At 41.9% G+C, this 20,978-nt stretch overlaps 1 protein-coding gene and 1 long non-coding RNA gene across 13 annotated transcripts in view; one reads left to right on the top strand and one right to left on the bottom strand.

The window, feature by feature from the left end:
• Window positions 1–20,978, top strand: part of PDE1C (phosphodiesterase 1C) — a 482,123-nt gene that overhangs the window by 275,103 nt on the left and 186,042 nt on the right. The gene's annotated exons all lie outside the window — the stretch shown is intronic.
• LOC140697556 (uncharacterized) lies at window positions 1,235–20,610 on the bottom strand. Its single transcript, XR_012074705.1, has 3 exons — window positions 20,548–20,610; window positions 1,508–1,608; window positions 1,235–1,415 (listed from the first exon to the last, which is right to left on the bottom strand). It is a non-coding gene; the product is annotated as an uncharacterized lncRNA (long non-coding RNA).

The following is a 20,978-nucleotide window of genomic DNA, read 5'->3' on the forward strand; positions in this document are numbered from 1 at the left end:
GACAATTTTTCTAAATTGATCAGCCAATGCAGAAGATGTTAATTCTTCTGAGAGCATTGTTCCCTATAAAATGAAGCTGCTTCACCAATTTAATGTGCCAGAACAAGAGGAGAGGCATTTCAGGCAAAGAAGTACAAATCAATTATGTGGAAAAATTTAAAAATTCTTTTTTTAGGTGAACTTATTTATAGATTAAATAAATGAAACTCCTTGCCATTTCTTACCTGATTTGTTCAGTCAGAACCAGTGGGACCAAGAAAGGGATAATAGACCTATTATTGATCTGCAAAAAGAAAATGCCTCTAAAAAGTCAGTAATGACATTTATAAGATACGACTTTTGAAAAAAAAATTTGTGAATACTTCAAGCTGTCTCCTATTGTTGCACTGGAAAAACCTGATTTAAGTCTGGCTTGAATATATCAGTGTGTCTGCAGGTACAAACTGAATTTGTGCAGAGTCTAAAACGACCATATTCAACGATGCCAAACTGGCAATAGACTAGAGGCAATCCCGTAAACCCTGGCTTTATGCTTAGTGATAGAGTGTCTGTTCTAAACTACACACCTTTCAAATCCACCAGCCAGTTCAGTGTAGCTCCTTGCTGGTGTGATTGGAGGAACTCCTTTCATGCATTTATGAACAGGCTGATGAGGGGCAGTGAGGAAAACACAGTTACAATTCTGGACCTGGTGCTCACTAATTGTGAGGTTTGGGTGATTTCTCAGAATCTCCACTTCCTTGTTTGGGGTGAAGGTGCTGTGAGCTGATGTGAGTAAGGGGCTGATGGGGACTCGATAAAGAAAGGCCATGTGTGGGGCACTGGTGAGAGTTCATAAACTAAGGATTTGAATGAATCTAGTCTGATTCTCTGCACCTGAAGTTCAATGTTTTAGAAGTGCTCTGTGTCCTAGAAAGCTCTATGGATTAGTAAAACATTAGTAATTGTGAAAGATTGTAGGATATGCACTTTGAAGCCAAGAAGCAATATGGTATATATTTTTATTCTCTATACAAGCTGGCACCAATATGAACACAAAATATGTGCCAAATAAAAAGTTATTGATTAATGGAAATCAGGAGAGACCTCATTTTTCTCTTAAACAAATGGCTTTTTTGATATGCTGAGAAGTTTATTCAGTTCTCAATAGTTTGATATTAAGGAGAATTTACCTATGGTATGTGTTTGGACTCTTTCTGTGGTATGTGATTAAAAAACCCACCTTAAACTAATATGAGAAAAAATGAGATAATTTATTAACAAATGATTTTGAGAATCTGAGACTATATTGGGTTTAGGTATGGCTTGATCCAGGTGCTCAGATGAAAGCATCTAGGCCCAGAGTCTCCATCTTCCCACACTCCTGCTCCACCAAGGCTCTGTTCTGCAACCTGTTGCAGCTTGGCCTCACATACCTGCAGAAAAAGGAATTTTTTCTAGGAACTCTTGCGCAAATCCCAGGGCTTATCTGTACTGGAGAAGCTTGGGCTACATGCCCATTTCTTACCAGTTCCTGTGGAAGAGAGGGGATTCAGTGTGCCCACTGGCCAGGTCTGGGTGAGGCCTTCCCTCCTGGAGCTGGTAGTTGGTCCTCTCAAAGCAGGTGATCTGTGAATGGGGGATAAAATGAGTGTGCTACTGCTGAAAAAGGGGGAGTGGACATGAGGTGGCCAGTGTTCACTCCATCTATGGACCTCTTGGTTGTCTTCTTCAGGTGTTGCTAACCATTCCTGCTCAGGTAAAGTTTAGAGAAGGGATATTATTCTTAACGAGGTAGTGACAATTAAAAATGGTCTATTTTGTTATATGATTCCCATCTGTTTTCAGGTGTCTTGGGGGTCATTTAAACAACAGAGGCTTTCCCCAAATGTCTAAACTGCACTTAAGTGTCCGACATGATCTCTCTAGGAACCTAGGAATCTAGAGATTTGGTACCCAGAGCCGGGTTCAAGTTTTCATGATCCACCTTAGCCGGGACTTTCTGGCAAACTGAAAAAGGTGGTTCTTACACACAGCTGCACGGAGGTGTGAACAGAATAGCCATAGTAAATTCTGTGCTGAGGGCTGTTCTTTGCATGGATGCCCCTTTCTCGTCATCCATATTTCACTTCATCAGAAAGGCCTTCCTGTTTCTTAACAATACATCATTATCTGAAATTAGCTTTTGTCTTATCTGTTTTTTTTCTCACCTACATTACATTCCATAAGAGCAAGATATTTTCTACTATCTTGTCTTCTTCAGTGTGTGACATATCGTAGGCACTCAACAAACACTTACCCGGGCATGAATGAATGGCTCTCATTCTCCTACTGCCTCTCTGGGCACAGACTGTCCTTGGTAATTGAGGTTGGCCGGAGTAACAGCAATCACTGAATCCAGCCATGGCTGTGTTGTTATAATGGATGGGCCAAGTAATGTAATGAAGTTATGAACTCCCCAAGTTTGTACTGTATCCAAAAGACATATTACTGGCTTTAGGCAAGGAATGGGTCTGGCCTCCATGATAGATGGTGCTTACATTTAAAGACAAAAAGCGCTGTGCTAGGGAGTGTTTTATCTTAAACCGCACAGTTGCATCTGAGGACAAGCGTGCTTGCACTATGTAGAAATGGAGGGAGGTTCGTTGTTGCCGCACTCTTGGAGCTCACAATCTCACAATCTGCTTGGCAGAGACCTAAGTAGTCACCTGATTCACAGTATTTTAGCATTGTGCCTGAAGCGAGTTCGACTTTGCGTTGTTAATTCCTCCACACGTGCCTCCCTCCTCTCATCAAGCCGTGAAAAAGAGACCTGATTCCAGTGACTGCGCTTGGTAAAGGGGTCTCCATGCCCCATTCCAGAGACAACGTGGAGGTCGGATCTCTGTGTGGGTACGTGGCAGGCTGGCCTCCTTCAGGAACTGGATTCATTTGGTCAAATATGTTGGCTTAAACTTTTTAGAAATGAAGTTGAATGAACATCAAGAGAAGCTACAGGGCTGACCGTTTAGCACATTAGTGGACCTCAGAGTACACGTTAGTTTTATTTATTGATATTGCTTTTATGGTGAACTATCTAAAACGACATCAACAAAATGAAAAAAAAAACCTGAATTTCATTTTTCAGAGTATTACTTGCCATCATCACTCTCTGAGTTTAAATGATTAAAAATTTTTCATTACATTATGACATTTTTAACAAACAGATATAAGCACTTTCCAAGACGTAAGCATTGAGTATATAAAATTGAGTAAGATAAACCTGTTATGCTTTTGGAAAACAGTCTAGAAAGAAGAGACAGATCTGCACGCAACTAATTTTAGAATCTGTGATAAGTAGTGTGATAGAAGTCTGCAAAATACTGTAGGAGGTGGTAAGTAATTCTTGAAGTGCTGTATGTGTGTGTGTATGTGTGTGTGGTGTTTATGTTCTGGCTATGGCTTTTTATCTCTAATAATAATAGAAACAGTAAACACACAATGAACATTCATTGAGTGCTTTTTGTGCCAGGCTCTGTTCTAATTACTTTATACTATTATCTCATTTAATCTTTGTAGCAGATTCTATGGAGATGGTAGGATCCTCATTTTGAAAAGAGGAAACTGAGGCTCAAAGAGGATCAGTAACTTGCCCAAGTTCACGTGGAAGAACCGGTATTCACCTGGATGACTCTTGTTAACTGTGACCACTCAGCACCCTGGGCCCCTTGCTTCGATGCTAGTTGGTAGGACTCTCCTGAACTGCTCTCTGGGGATCCTAAGGGGTTGTTTCCTTCTGTGTGGGTCACTCTCTTCCTGTTGGGAATCCATGCACATGTGTGTGCCTCTGAGGTGATTTTACTTGTGTGATGGTTCATTTTATGTGTTAGCTTGACTGGCCATGGAGAACCCCAGATAAAACGTTGTTTCTGGTGTGTCTGTGATGGTGCTTCCAAAGGAGATCAGTATTTGACTCAGTGGACTCAGGAAAGTAGATCGCCTTCCCCATCGATGCTGCCAATCCAACGAGGGCCTGAATAGAACAAAGACGGAGGGAGGAGGAATTTGCCCCTTTTTCTGCCCACTTCTTGAGCTGGAACATCTCACCGTATCATCTCCTGTCTTTGGACTGGCATTTATGCCATCAGCTTCCGTGGTTCTCAGGCCTTCACACCTGGACTGAATTACACCACTGGCCTCCCTGGGTCTCCAGCTTGTGAAAAGCAGATCATCCATAACTGCATTAGCCAGTTCCTCATGATAAATCTCCTTTTACGTGTGTGTGTGTGTATTTATGCCCTATTGGTTCTTTTCCCCTGGAAGAATCCTGACTAATACAACTCATATCAGGGTAAAATCTAATTGCATGTGTCCCAGTGAAATGACGTTTGTTGCTCTGGTTTAGAGAGCTCACTTCTTAGTCGTCCCACCCGGGGTTCTCACTGGGTTCTCAGTCTGTCTCCAGCACTGTGTCCGATCTATTGCGTTTGAATCTGCTCACTACAGCTGATAGAAGGTTCTGCCTGGGAGCCTCGGGGACCTGGATTTTGTTTGAGCCCCTCTCCCAGCTTTTTGACTTCTGGCCCATTCACATGACTCCATTGGACCTCAGTTTCCACATCTGCAGAATGGATATAAGGATGCATTTGCTTCCTCACGCAGGGGCCGTTGGGCAGGGCATTTACTTCTGTGTGTGTTGGTTCGGTCAGTCAGCCTGTGATGATGATCTCGTCTGTGGGAGAGCCTGCATGCACTGTGTAAGTAAAGCCCAGTCCAGACAAGAGCCATCCTCGTGCAGCACACAGCCACTGGGGAGATCTGATGTAATTCCTGTGCACACAGTTATCATACAAATAAGGATACATTAATTATTAATTATGCAATGGTTTTATTATACAAATAATAATAGTAGTGCAGCAGGCAGCTTCCATTTACCAACTACGCTGACAAGGAACCAGGAATAAGCACTTTTATTTAGGCATTGAAATTAACTTCTGACATGAGAGTTCTTGCTTGTTTTTAAAAAAAAATCACTTAAAACATTTAAAATAGTACACATGCATAGTATAAAACTGACATATGAAAGCACTTTAAACGAAAAGTTAGTCTCTTTTTCACTGTAGATTCTCAGTTCTATTCCAAAAAAAAAAAAAAAAACACCAAAAACTCATTTCAAGCTTTTTTTGTATCCTTCAAGAGTTCTTTTTTGTGTACAGGCAGTATACTCATATCTATCCTTTTACATAGGTGTGACCACGTGATGTACAATTCTACCCCTTTTTCTACTTAGCATACTTTGTCTCTGCCTCTCTCTCTCTCTCTGCACACACACACACACACACACAGATCAATCTCCACTTCATTTTTGACAGCGATTAGTACTTTCTCAGGGAGTCGGTAGGTTAAATAAGAATTCATGTCATGTGAAGGCATTCTGTAAAAGTGAAAGTATACAAGAGCAAACATAATGCCTAAGAACTGGCCAGGGTTTGAGGCTCAAGCTAAGTGGTCGTGAAAGGACTCTGGTTCCGGGGAGGCTGGACTGTGGCCATGCGGGCGAGTGTATGGGTGTGGAGAGTGTGTCCCCAGGCAGTGTGTGTCCACAGCTCATCTCGGGCGCCTGCTCTGTGCTGAAAGCACTGATTCCGACTTCTCCGAGAGGGTGCTATGCTGGTCAGGTTTGGGAACCAAGTGGGACAGTGCAGCTGATGACAGGGACCCGAGAGGGAAAGGGCTGCCATCTTGGACCTGAGGTCCCCCAGATCACTTTCCTGGTCTGTATTTTTTTCCGTGTCTATATTCCCGCTCCTCCCACCGCACCAAGGCTCTTACCAGTGTTTCGTGATGAACTCCTACTCTTCCTTCCAAACCTTCCCCACACCCTCACCGCTCCTTCTTAAAGCATCGGGAGTATAGCGGTGGTAAGAGCTAAATTGTTTCAAGTTCTCACTCCATCCCAGACCCTGTGCTAAGTTTTTTACATGAATTTCCTACTGAGTCCTCACCACCACCCTATGAGACAGTTATCATCCTCATTTTACAGGCGTGGAAGCCTGAGGCACAGAAAGGTCACGTCTTTAATGAGTGGTGAAGCCCAGTTTCAGTGATCATGGCAGCGTGATGAGCTGTCTGACATCACAGCTGTGGTTATTACTGTTTGGCCCTCATGATGACCTTGAAGTACGTGTGGTTATCTCCACCTTTACAGGTGAGGAAATGGGAGCAAAGCAACTTGACAAAGGCATGCAGTAGTGAGAGGCAGAACTGGGTTTTCCACCTGATTCTTATGCTCTTTTGCCCTTAACTTGCCGTCTCTGCACATACACCTTTGATACCAGAGGCCCTTGTGCCCCATCTCCCCGCCACTGCTGGGGTCTTTTCTCCCCCAGTAACAGCCATGCTTGGCATTGCTCCTGGGAGATATCTGGTGCTCAGTAAGTAATTGTTCCATGATCAGCCTTTCTGCTGGCTGTGTGTGAAGGTTCTTACCTAAACTTAAACACATGTCTCACTGCAAGTATTTTGAAATTATATAAGGAAAAGTATAAAAACCTATGATAGCTTAACGTTGACATGTCACCTAGAGTTCATCCGTGTTCTTGCCCAAAGGTATTATTACATCCTCGTGGGAGTGCCTTTCCCTCCACATTCCTGACGTTGTATGAAATCAGCAGATTTAATAATTTATCAGTGTCACATGTGGCTTGTCCTGAGCTGAGTGTGAAGTGGCTGCAAGGTCCAAGAGCTGGGGAACCACAGGGATTCCTAGTGCTTCTTCTAGGCTCTGCGGTGCTCTATGGGACGTAGTTTACACAGATCCCCTGGCCAAAAAGCCACACATACCTGCCTGTGTGGACCCAGAGATGGGTGTTTGGATGGAATTGTGATAGAGTGTATGTAGGTTACTTTGAGTCATTTTCTCAAGTGCACTTTGAGCATGTCGAATAGGTGATGTGCCGTATGAAGAGTATATTTGCATATTCATGTGCCTGCATTTTGATTCTAAGCCCTTCACTTCCTTAGGACTGTGCCTCTGAAATTAAACTGTTGCTTTGGCTTAGTGCTGTTGATCTGCTATCATCATTTGAAAAAGTGTGCAGATATTAGAAAATTTGCCAGAGGCCACAATTTGGCTTTGAGAATGAATCCCTCCCCTAGCTAAAAACTTTTATATTAGAACTTGCATGTGTTAGCCAGATTGTTAATTATGCTGAAAGCAATATATATGATAACTAAATTACCATCATTTGCTACTAATGGTCATTTTCTGCTTCAGTCCCTTCAGTTCTATCATGGACCATATACATGATCATGCGGCATTCTTTAATTCAGCTTAACAGTTCTTTTTGAATCACTAACCTAAATTTGTAGTTGTACCTGGATGTGTACAAGCACAATTGATGATGATAATCCAGTATATTACCTTTGCTTTCCTGTTGCTGGAATTAATTGAAATAATATATATGCAAAGGCCTAGCACAGAGGCACACATATGGTAATTGATTGCTAAATATTTAGTCATCCATCTAATATGCGTACACCCATTTTCCCATCTGGTGATAGTGCTATTAAATATATTTTTTAACAGGCATATAGAGGCATTTTATTTATTTATTTTTTAAAATTAGATGCCATTTATTCTTAAATATTCCAAGTTCAAATTATTGCTCCAGAGCTCTATGATACAGAGTTCTGGAATCATTCAGTTCATTCCTGTCTAAGCATTTGACAGGTTCATGCTGTATATTTTCTTTGGGACAAAGAATTAGCTTTGTCTATAATCATGCCTATAGTCAGCCTCTGTGTGGAGGGGGGATGACCCACTATCTGGAAAGGTGTTAACCTCACCCCTCGGCAATGAGTCCTGCAACAACTCCCTGACTGGGATTGAGATCACTGTCCATCTAAGGGACAGACCAGCCACCGTTTCTTCGGATTCTCTGTTGTTGCATCTGGCTAGCAGTTTATTCAGACCATTGTAATATCTGCCCTTTCAGTGGAATGCCTTCAAGGGTATTAGGTCTCTGACTTTTGTTCCATCTACACAAAGACCTGAATCTAATCATTGTGAGTAGGGGGTAAAGGGATGAAAGATGGAACTGATACTTTGTGCACCTGCTTGTCAGATACTATGTGAGACCCTTTGCCTGTGTTATCTCATTTAATCCTCAACCTTAAGAGGTAGGTACCATCACCTCCATTTTAGAGATGAGCAATTAGAGTTTCATGTGCTTACGTAGCTTGACCAATGTTCTAGTTACTAATTTGAACTTAGGTTTGTCTCCTGCAAAACGCATACTCGAAAATTCTGTGCTGAGTTGCTTCATGCAGCACTGTTTGTTGTTATTTAATGTTTTGTTAATATTCATCAACCTGTCAATCCATTCTCTACGTTGTCATGCAATAAATTTCTCCTAAATTCAGTGCCAGAGAGACTGGTCTTCCTATAAGCTGATAATGCTCCTTTTTATTAGACTGTGAGGGTTATTTCACCTGTCATATTTTCTTTTTGCTTGACTGGAGAGCCAAATTGAGTCCTCAGTTGCAACAATTGCAACAATTGAGTACTCAATTCTCATCTCTGATTTCTAGTACTATTATCTCCCCCTTTCTATCTAGAATTTTCTACCCCTCTATTTTCTCTTACTTTAATTGCCTCTTAAGCTTCCAAATTATCTCTTAAAGTTATGTACAAATTATAAAATCATCGTAATATTTTTCAAACGTTTAAACAGCTCTACTCATCTTGAACATCAGCTTAAAAATGTGCAACAAATAGGGAGATACTGGATCCATCTAAACAGTAGCTTTATATCTTATCCTTTCACACACGCACGTGTCACAAGCATATCTACGTGCACGTACACGCAAGTATTAGTAGGGTGTGCCCTTTGAGTCTCCTGTCCATGGCTTGTATCTGTCTGTCTTGTGTGACATTAGTCTCACTGACCTATTCTCTGATCACCTGATCTGACCAACCACACAGTGTAATTAACGGTCATCCATTCAAAGGACACTCCCTCCCACTCTTCTAAGTCCCCCGTATTAAAGCTGTTTTAAAAGAGGCAATTTCTGAGTATTCAAAGACTTCACAGTAGATCTGTGACCTTGAAATTTAGTTTTGGACATTATCGTGGACGATCTTACTGAGTCTTTCAGGCTAGAAATGACTACTCTAGCCTGGGGTCTGGGGCTGGAGTCGGGCATGGGCAGGTGGGGAACTCTCTTCCTCCCATGTAGAGACAAGGCTGTCTAGTAAGCATGATAGTTCTTTACTGTGTACTCCTTCAGCCTCTGCTGTGAGGCAGATACTTTTTGTTGCCAGTGTGTCTCTCTGACTTGGGTTTCGTACCCAGTCAGTGCCTGGCAGAGTGTGTGTGTGTGTGTTTGTGTATCCTGAAGCATAAAGAGGCATATGGTTCGGAAGACTAGCGTAGTGGGAGCTTCCTGCTGAACAGCTCTCTCTCTGCCTGGGGGCATGCCGACTGCCTGATAAACCTATATTTTCTGGCACCTATGCCCAGTACCAGGGGCCCTTCCTCCCTCTGAATAGGCAACCTGAACCTCCAGTAGACAGAGGGAACATGGAACCAAAAACCATGAACAAGCTCAAAGGCATTTGTTTGTCCTGGATGCTGGTGACAGTTCAGAAATGATGCTTTTTGTCTGTTTATTTTGGTCCCTAGATTTGGTGCTTTTTGCTGGGAGACCAGTTGGTCAGTCAGCTATAAGCAACACTTCCTCTGTGTGGATATAAGCTCTATGAGGTTCTTCAGGTAATTTAAGAGTTGAATAGAAAATCTGTGCTTGCTCTCAAGAAACTGGTGAGCCAATCAGAGTTTTCAATGCCAAAATCTAAGGGAATGAGAGAAAAAAAAACTTCCTTTGTGCAAAATTAGGAATGTAATATAATTGTGTTATAACTTTAAATGTAATTTTAAAAATAGCTTACTATTAAATAGATTTAGATGCAGAGTTGGAAAAATGGAAACATGTTGGAGAAATATTCTGTACTGTAGAGCAGGGCTCCTGACAACTGGAGGTGTGATGGAGAATGAGTCTCAGCAGATGGGTGTGTAAGTTTGTGTTTTGGGTCCTCAAAAATTGCAGAATGGACTATCTTATCCATTAAGTATTTTATAACATAGACCTCCAACCAAGAGGAGCCTTTCTGGCTTCCTTCCTTCCCCTTATCTTCCCACTATAATTTTAGGAGACCCTTGTGCAGCGGCTGTATCTGTAATTACATGCATTACAGGGTGGTACTAAGGGGGAACAAAAAACTTCCTTTATTAATAAGAAAAAATATCCAAAGTAGTGTTTAGAAACAAGCATAACTGTGAAACTAGCTGAGTTCTTCAGGATGGTCCCTTTTAGGATATAGGATGGAAAACATTTCTAGATAGTGTTATTGTGGACCGGTCAGTCCTGACCATGTGGGCTTTTGTTCCATGGGTGAAGACCTAAATCATTACAAACTAGCTCTTGCTAGTTTGAGTGGGACCAGGGACTTTGCTGTAATCGTTGGTAAACAAGCATTCCCCGACTCCTCTGCTGCTATTGTTTTACAAACCAGTCAAGAAGGACAGCTAAACAGACAGTGATCAGTTAGGCTTCTCAGATTTGCATACAGCTGTGAACCTTAGCTTGACTTCACTTCCTTTGTAGATGGTCCTTCGCCTTCTGAGGCTCCTGGAGTTCCCTGGTTCCCAGTCCTTGGACCTGGAAACATAATGGCTAAAGGAGAGTGGAAAAATGGTCATTAGGTTCCTTCTGATTGCGACGAGGCCATCAGGAACTCGCCTTCTGTAGACTGCTGTGTAGTTTAAGGAGTGTCATGCATTTCATACTCTCATTTGCATTTGGCAGTCTTGGGGAAGATTTTATAATTTGCTCTTATCAGATGAGAAAGCAGAGAGATCAGGAGGTCATGCAGCTCGTAGACAGCAAACCTGCTTTGAATCAGTTTTTTACTCCAACTTCAGTGCTATTTCCATTAGGGCATATTAGCTCTCAAAACTGGTAATGCTTTCTATTCTGAAACACTTTGATTTTGAATATTTTAAAAATATTTATGCTTCTGATGACAAAGGTAGTTTAGATAGTATTAATTAACTTATCCAGATGAAAAAACTGAGGCATAAGGAAATTTGGGGGCTTGCCCCAGGCCATAAAATAAAACAAGAGGGGAGCATCAAAGAATTTGGCCTTTTCTACCACACACTGTGATTGTTGGTTGCCTTTGTCCCCGGCTTCCTTCAGCTTGAAGTACTTGCTACTTGTGATACTGAATAAATACAGGAAAATGGGGCTTAGATATCAGACCCCAACAGTGATTCAGCAACATCATGGAATTTCCACTTTCTAGTTTCTCTTGCTTGGAGGTTAATGATTTATTGTTTTCTGCACAGGACAATTGAGAAGTGGGTTATATGCTTTTTAATATAAATATTGTCCCAAAAGGGAAAATTCAGGATTATTACATTTGGCCAGTTATAAAAGGGTTTTTTAGTTTTGTTTGTTTCTAAGAGATCACTTTTGTCCATCATTTTCTCATTCTTGTTGAGGAAAGGGACTAAGAGAGTTGAAAAGACTTGTTAAAGTTACAAATAAGTTAGTATAAGGTTTAGGACTGGAACTCAAGCCTTCTCGTTGTCTGTTGTATTCACTTTTTACTCCGTTACATCTTTTGCACCTGTTGGCATTTGAACTACTTGTTATTTAATAATACTTCCTACTGTTTTGTAAGATTTTATGAGACTCGCCACTCCCAAATTTCTTCCTTCAATTTCCTATGTCCAGAGCTTTTTATCTATAAACTTTATGTTGTATAATAGAAAAAAATTACACTTGGAAAGTATCCAATCATCCTTCTGATTTCTGGTTGATTACTTAGGAGATTTGAAAATAGGTACCCTGGGTCCCTATGTTTCTCTTTCTTGTTTTCCCAAGTTGCTGTTCTGAATGCCTGCCAGCCAGGCCCTCCTGAACTCTGTGTTTGCCCGCCCACCTCGTTCTAGCTCAAACTGTGATCCTTTGCATGTCTTAGAATGCTTTGCATACCCCAGAATATTCTTAAAACAGCCAACTCAAATATTAGCCTAGAAAACAGCAATTATTTACTGGGTTAAACATTCATATCGAATGATCAGGTATGATCATATTATAGTTCAGATAGAGAGTAAGGTCACAGCTATTCTTTGTCTCAGACATAGCTGAGGCATATTCACAACATTGTGTTATAGGATCTCCATGTGAAACCACTTAAATATTAACCAGTGTGTATTGGCAAGTATTGGAAGACACCAAAAGCCTAATTATTGGATGAGAGAATCCCCTACAAGAAATGTTCCCAGAGCAACAGGCATAAACTAATCAGTGTTTAACTATTATAGGCCATACTCTAAGTAGGTACTAATTTTATGGTGTGAAGATTAGAGATCCAGACCTCATTATGCTATGTAGAAAATGTCATTGTGGAATGGAAAATAATGAAACTTCAACTGACTGTAATTGATAATTATACTGTATCTTCCTCCCAAGATCCTGACAAGAGCTAGCAAGCCATCATTATCTGTCATCTCTGTGTTGCAGTGAACAGTAAGGGTTTCAGCATACGTTCGCTTAAAAAGAGTCACGCTTATTCATATTGGTGCTATCATATTTAGACACTGTAGTATTTACACAACTATAACATAACCATTTATTCCTCTCTGCTGTCAAGCCATTGAAACTGAGCTGCAGACACCCCTGACTTAAGGTGCTGGACTTCCTCCTCGGATGTACCCTTCTGCCGGCACCCCTCCTCAGACCTTACTCTGTGAATGCAAAATGAATCATATCAAGGGAATTCAAATTTTCTTGGTTTGCATTGCCACTGAAGTCTCAGTACCACCCCTTGCTCTCCAGCAAAGTCTTTCCCCAGTTGTTTGAGAATTCCAAGGGGTGGCTCATATGTGATCATGAAATAGTCTTTTCATGGTTTCTTCCCTGATGTCCAAGGTACTTGGAAACCCTAGGTTCTAGCGCATCATTCATCCTTGTCCCTGTGGCTGTGTCCTCTTTAGGAAAATGGTTTCCCTGGACTACTTCTCCTAAAAGTGCAAACTCTACGATAGTCCCAGTGGTTTTGTGGTCCCTCGGGTGTCACTGAGCTGAAGCCATGTGTGTTCCATGCATACTCGAGAAGGGTTTCTCTTCTCTACTTGCTTACACCCTGGGTTTCCTTGTAAAGATACTCCTATGGCTTCTGACCACAGCCCTTGTTTCACCTGGGCTCAGGTCTGGTGTGTGGGACCCCACTGGGGGATAGATAACTCTTTCCAGGTCATTCTCTTCATACTCACCCCTTACTCCAAGGGCTTTATCAGGCCATGCAGATCAACTTATGGAAATAGCTGTCTCCAGGTTGCCTCCCATCCCTTTTTCAGACTAACCCAGAGCTCTGGACCAACTAGTAACCCTCTAACGTATTACCAGCCCTGATGATGGCTTTGTGACTATTAGACACTGTGATTCATGCTGCAGAGACCTAGGGACAGAATGGTGGGCAAGAATTTATAGGCTGTATTGGTGGAAAAGGAAGCAAGCTGTTCTATCAATTGCTTAGAGCTGGTGGAAAAATAAGCCAATATTTACTGCATTCTTACTATTCACTGGACCATGTGCTTTTAGTATTTACTGACTTTATGCACACAGGTACATGCACACACATATATATGCACACAAACGCACATATACATGCATTTCACTTAATTTTTTTTTCAGTCCTTCAGCGGAGGTTGTTTTCTCCATGGGCTAAGACAGAAAGCAGAGGGAGGAAAGGAAGGAGCTGGTATTTATTGAGTGCCTGCTCTGGGCCTGGCACTGTGGAAGTTTCTTGCACGTGTTACCTTACTTAGTCCTCACAGCCATTCCCATTTTGCAGCTACAGATGTAGAGACACAGAGAACATAATTTGTCAATGGCCACAAAGTTACTAACTGGTGAATCTGAAATTCCGACCCTGGTCAGAATCAAGACAAGAGCCCCAGAGACCTCACTTGACTCTGTACCCACCACCCATTTCCAGTTTTTGCCTCTGAGGCCCTAACCTCATTTACGTCATCAGATTCAGGACTCACATTTCAATTAAATGGCTTACAAGTAAACTTTGAATAAGTAACATATTCAAATACACACATATATAATAAATAAACTTCGAAAATTTCTAAGTTGGCTATTCATAGCACAAATAGAATTACATTTATTTAAAAAAATAGAACGTTTTTGTCAATATCCATCACCATCTTTCTTGGTCAGGAGAGAGGACTCTGTGAGCTGGGAGCCTGATTTACTATCTGGAGACAGCTCAGTGTTGCTGGTAAAAACCATGTAAGAGGCTCCTTGAGATGAGAAGAAAGTTACAGTGGTTTAAATGTGAAATAAATGTCGCAGTAATACACAACAATATATTGAACTTTTAAGTATAATTTTAATTTAAATTAATTTCCCCCTACATCTTGCTACTCTAACTGAATCTCTAGCAGAGGAAAACTTAATTTTGAAGCTGAATTAAGTTTAGTCGTCAGAGTCAGCAAAGCAGATAATTTCTCTTTACACATAGTAGAATTCAAGTAAATTTGTATTAACGTCAGTTGTGAAAAGCATGTTTCTGCTATTGCAACTGAGACTGATACTGTTTCCGTAATTTTCGATAGCAACCAAATACTGAGGATGTTTCTTTATCTAACTCCAGCATAGAATTAGGGACTTGGTTTAGTGGCCCCTTCTTCTCGAAAGTCCTTCTTCACCCCTTCCTACCAACCAAGTGGAAGACGCCCTCCTGTGTGCCTGCACAACTCTGCACTAACTCCCATCGTCTTTCTGGACCACAGGGATCGCAGTGGTCTTTCTCTCCTCTGTGTCCTCACCAGACTGCAGCTCCTTGTGGGAGGGGCCGCTTCAGACCCCCCACTTCCCCGTGCCCTGCATGGTGTCTAGCCCTCAATGAGTGGTTACTGAATAACCGAATCAATGAGTGACTAAGTGATTCCCATTTTTTTCTAGTTGAGGAAAGCAAAACTCAGACAGGATAGATAACTGAATGTGATTACATAAGTAATAAATGATGGAGGGAGCAGAGAAAGTGCCTGCCCAGAGGAAGGCTAAAGACAAAGACACAGCTGGTCTCTGGAGTTACCACAGCCAGGGAGACAAAGACACTTCGCCCATCAGGGGCCAACTATGGATGTACCAAGCGACATGATGGGGCCTTGTTAAAGGGAAAAGGGAACAAGGGAGAAAGTAAATTTTCCCTGGGTTAGCAGAGATGCTGAAGTATAAGAATGTGTAAAGTTTGGAAGACTGTTTGACCAAAGGTGAAAACTCATTTTATATCTCTATTTCTATTTCTATATCTGTATTTGTATTTATATTTGCTGTCTGTATCCCTCTGTAATATATACCAAAATGGAAGTGGAAAAGTTGGTTTATCAAGAAAATTTCAGTGTAGGGTATATATGTAGGTATAGAAGATATATTATGTGCATGTAATATATAAAAGCCTGATATGCATGGTTATGGAAACATTTTATAATGATTTATAATTGAAAATACTTACCTGGCTGGAGCTTACAGCAGCAGCAAACATTTATTGCGTATGTGTCTGACACTGAGCTAGTTACTGGGTTGGGAGGAGATAGGTATAAAAATTAGTACCATTCTGGCACTGATCTTAAGGAGTTATTAGCCAGAGAAAGAGGGTATGACGTAATACAAATGAAAGTAAAGCAAAATGTGGAAAAATACCATAAATAGAGTCCAAAATAATAAAATTAAAAAAAATAGAGGGGCCCAAATGTGGAAGGAACTGTATGCAGTTAGGAAATATGTTAAAGATGGCTCTTGAAGCATGGGCAGAATTTCCACAGGTGAAGGAATGGAGAGAAGACAGATAAGGCGATATCTTATGAGTTGTGATTATTTATATGAATAACATGGACGTGTTTAAAATTGACTTACAGATGTTGGCATTGTTACTTATCAGCCCCGGCTCTGGCTGGAAACCAATGGCAGATCTAAGAGTTTAACTTAGGGCAGTTTAAAGAAGATGCTCTTAAAAAAAAAAAAAAAGAAGATGCTCTTTACAGACATGTGGGCAGAGTTAATGGAACCAGAAGGAGTGGTGAGGCCCCAGGGACTGGCAGTAGCAGGAAGCTGACACTGCCTGGGCCTGATGGGGTGGGGAGAGGGGGTGGGGGTAACAGGCTGGAGACATTCCCCTCAGAGCTGTGGGAAAGGAGCTGCCCATCTGTCACTGTGGGAACAGCAGTGATCTCGGGGTGGGTCATGTCATGAGTACTCCAGCCTCCTCTTTCCGCTCTCTGATCTCCTGCCTCCATCGGAAACTCAACAGGGAGTGAAGGGCCCGAGTGAGGCATAGGCCATGGGAGTCACTCCAGTAGGAGGCATGTGGAGAAGGCCCAGGCTTCTCCATGTGATCAGAGCTGGCAGAGGATAACTAAGACAGATACATAATGTTTTCTACTGATTCCAGCTTTATACTAAAAGTTCATTGTAGAATTGGTCACATCAGAGAAGAACTCAGAAAAATAGCTCCATATTGGATATCATTCAAAGAGATTTTACTGCTGTAGCTACCAGAAATGACCTCTTTCAAGTCTACTTTGTATGCTAATGAAGCTATAACATGGTGCTTTAGGGAAAAAAATTGTGATGCTTCAATGAGTCACTTTTATTAGGGAAGGGGATATTTTATTATCCAAGATCCTGCCCCTTCACTTCATCCTGGTACTTTGCAGAGACGTTCCCAAAGCCCTGCAATGAGACTGTAGCTGGAGACATTTTCTTAGTTTCAAAACTCATTCTTTTCCCTTCAGGCCTGGGTGTGGTTTTCTCTTTAGGGAGCAAAGTTCCAGATCTCTGTACTATCTTCCACTGCTTCTGAAAAGGGATTGAGGAAGGATTTGATGTAAAGACATTCTGGAAGAGTGAGCTGGATGCAAGACAAACTCAGCTGGTGGGCCCATCCTGTCCTGGTTCCTCAGGCCACGGGAATAAATGCCTGGAATTGTACACCCTATTTGCATCTTTGTTTACTTTTCTTAATCTCCTCAGGAATCCTTGGTGTATCAAGAGCTGGTTGTTTCTTGAGCAAGAATTTCCTCATAAACAATGTAAAGGTCCCTTCTTTAAAAAAATGCTCTACTAAGTAAATAAATACATGAATGAATAAATAAATAAGGAAATATCTAGTAACTTAATCCCAGTCTATCCAAGAATGTTTTCTTCCACTCAGCTGTTCAAGGTACAGATTCAATAAATCGTTCTGACTCTTCTATTCCTTTGATTTAATCGGTGTTGTCATTAAATTACATAAGTTTAGAGTTTATCTTGAAACAGATGCATTTCTTCCTGGTTTCTTTCTCTCCTAACTTTTTTTTTTTTTTTGAAAATGGAAGCCCGTGTAAGTGTTGCAATCATTCATCTTCATCAGCTCTTCACTGGCACCCCACCCCCACCTGCCGTTAGTTCCTAGGGCTGCTGCAGCAAATGATCACCAGCTTGGTAGTTTAGAACAACAGGAATTCATTCTCTCATGGTTCTCTTGGATGAAAGTCCAAGATCATAGTGTTAGTGGGCCATGTTCCCTCTGATGACTCTAGGGAAAAAATCTGTTCTTGGCTCTTCTAGCTTCTGGTGGCTCCACATGTCCCTTGGTTTGGGGCTCTGCATGGCTCCTGTCTTTGTCTCAGTCTTTGCTTTGTGTCCTCTCCTCTTCTTAGAAGGACATCTTTGCAGATGCAATTAGTTAAGTTAACATGAGGTTATACTGATTAGTGTGGACCTTAATCCAATGACTGATGTCTTTGTAAGAAGGGCAGAGGACCCAGAGAGAAGAAGGCTTGTGAAGTAGGAGGAAGAGATTGCAGTGTTGGAGCTGCAAACCAAGGAACACGAAGGATTGTTGGGAGCCACTAGCAGCTGGGAAGAGACAAGAAAGTATTCTTCTCAAGAGTCTGCAGGGAGAGCATGGCCCTACCAGCACCTTGATTTTGGACTTCTAGTGTCCAGAATTGTGAGAGAATAAATTTCTGTTGTTTTAAACCACTGAGTTTGTGTTATTTGTTATGGTGGTCCTAGGAAATTAATAGTCACGTTCTGGGTCCCAGGTAGACATGAATTTTGGGGGACACTATTCAAGCCACCATATTTCCTTCCCCTACCCCTTTTCTTTGCCATTTTTCCAACATTTACTGAGTGCCTACTCTTGCCAGGCATGTGCCAAGTGAAAGGCCCCCCAAAATAAAAACACAGGGAGCTCCCAGGGTAGTGAGGAGGAGAAAGACATCTGAAGGAAACTATTATGATACACTGTGCCGAGTGCTGTGACAGGGCTGAAGGCGGAGCAGTATGGAAGACTGCAGGAATGCCATCACTTCAGGAGTGGGGTGTGTGTGGGGGTGTGTGTGTGTGTCCATCCACCTGCATTAGGGAAGACTGACTGGAAGAAGTGACACTGTAACTAATATCCAAACTGAGATCTGAAGAATGATCTCTCCTTTCAGAAACCAGGAAGCCAGAGCAGGGCATGCATCGTGGGGGTTCAGAGAGAGCCGTTGTTAGATGACACGTCGGGGCTTGGCTGGGGTCACACTATGCGTATGCCAGTTTGGGGGTCTAGCTCAGGTGCCCTAATTCCAAAGTTGGCCTACTGGTTGTGAGGGAGAGCCTGGGCAGAACCTAGCTGGGGCAGGGCAGGGCAGGGCAGGGCAGGGCAGGGGCTGGCAGGGCTTGACAGACTTAGCCTAAGTGAGGAAAAGAGAATCTTAGGACATTTTTTAAACACCTTTATTGTGGTATGGTTCCTGTCCAGTAAACTACACACATTTCAAATGTAGAATCTGATGAATTTGTGTAGATGTTTACACCAGTGAAACCACTACCGCAGTCAAGACAGCTAACACCTGGAGTTACAGTGAGGAAAGGGAGCTGTCCCATGTGGTAGTTCCAACGCTTTACATTAGTGACTAATTTACCCAGCTGGAAAAACACCTTTCTATAAATGAATTTCTTACTTGGCCCTTAAGACTCCTCACCGTGAGGGGAGTTAGCCAGTGTTTTCTACCTGTTACGCAAATGAGACACTAAGGCAAGGCACAGAGCGGGGACTCGAGTTCAGTTTAGTTTATTTTATTTTGTTATGTTTTGTTTTGTCAGTTGAAGTTCAAAGCGCTTTTCTCTTGAAGATGAGAATTCTCAAGGTTTCTGAGAAACCATTTCTTTGGGTTCAATTATCAGCTAGATTGATCTGATTATATAAACAGCCTTGCTGTTTAAAAATGCGACCTCAGACTCTTTAGTGCTTTGGTGGAGCAAAGGGGAATCATGGGAAAGCTCATCCCTTCCCTTCCCCGTGAAGATGTGGTATGTTAGTTCATGACCATTATAGTACAGGTTGATCAGTCTGCTCTCACTCAGCCCCTGTCCCTGGACTGATAAATCTTTCCTCAGAAGAGAAATTATGCACTCATGGCTTGATGGTTCTCAACAGCAGTCTCCCAGTATTTTTCCTTTAAAGGATTGATTTTTGGTCATTATTTCCTTACGTTTCTCCTCTGATATTTTGAACTAGGGATCATCTTTCTTTCGGAGGAGCTGAGGAATGGACTGGGCTACGGAGTTTAATGAACAGCTGCTCTGAAGAACATTGTCTTGTTAATTTCCTCATTTTCTGTCTGTGGCTTCCATATTGCAGTCTGTTGATTTACTGGAATTTCTCAGAAAAAGTTTGTATTCCTCATGACAAGATCCATTTATATCAATGTTTAATTTAGCAGTCAGTGTTTTTATAAACCGAGGTTATAGAGAATCCACAAACAATTGAAAAAAAATCATCGCACCGGGGGTGACCTTCCTCAGGAATTTTTTCCCCCAGAACTCTCCATCTAGACTGGTGAACTCCTAAATCTTCTAGGCAGGACCAGCTACATAATTGGTGGAGCTCATTGTGAAATGAAAACACAAGGCCCCTTGTTCAAAAAGTATTAAGAATTTGAAGATGACAGCCCCAAGCATTAAATCAAGTGTGGGGGGCTGATAAATCCCGGCAGGCTTCTAGGGTGATGACCTAGGATGAAAGAGTAGAGTGAAGGGTACAGGAGGTTGGGGTGGTTAAAGATGTGGGAGGCTGGCTAGAAGGAACAAGCCAAAAAAAAAAAAAGATGGAAAAATAAAGAGGTGGAGGAAGACAGTCAAAAGAGAAAGAGGAAGAAAAGTAACTGAAGGTGGGACCAGAGAAAAGGAGAGGGAAAGGGCTAGAGGTCGTCTGGATGCAGTTTGCCCCAATGTTGCCTCAAAGTGTTTGCCCTTGTTTTCTCTTTCCCCAGGATCCTCACCCTGTCTTTTAACCTGAGCATCACTTTCCCTGCCTTGAGAGTCAGTGCAGAGATCCTCTCCTCATGTAGACCTATCGTGATTCTCAGGCCAAGTGTGAGAGCAAGATGCTTTCAAGGCATGGCAGCTGACTCAGGATTTGCAATTTGACTTTCATTTTTGCTGGACCCCTCCCCTTACCTCCCCTCCTACCTTCATACTTTGTTGCATCCTGAGTACTCGTCTGCTGGAAGGCTTAGTGCTGCTCCAGGCTGGAAGAAGATTCTGGAAAATAGAATCTGGAGAGAGATCGTTCTTTTTTTTCCATAGCAACCAGAACTCACCTTGGTTATAGTTCTTATCAGTTGACTGGAAACTCCATCAGGTCCTGTGTGTCGGTGTTTTTCATTGCTTCAGTGCCTAACATTGGGCCAGGTACTCAGGAGGCATTCAATTAAATATCTGTTTAATGCATGAGTAAGCACTCCAGATTATTTTTGTTGGCTTACTCATATATTTACACTCTAGACCTTGAGTTATTTCCTGTAGTAGTGACTACAGGCATACCTTGTTTTATTGCTTTTCCTAGATAATGCTTTTTTTCCAAATTGAAAGTTTGTGGCAACTGTGCACCAAGCAAGCCT

Source organism: Vicugna pacos, chromosome 7, assembly GCF_048564905.1.
Source record: "Vicugna pacos chromosome 7, VicPac4, whole genome shotgun sequence".
NCBI classification, from domain to species: Eukaryota; Metazoa; Chordata; class Mammalia; order Artiodactyla; family Camelidae; genus Vicugna; species Vicugna pacos.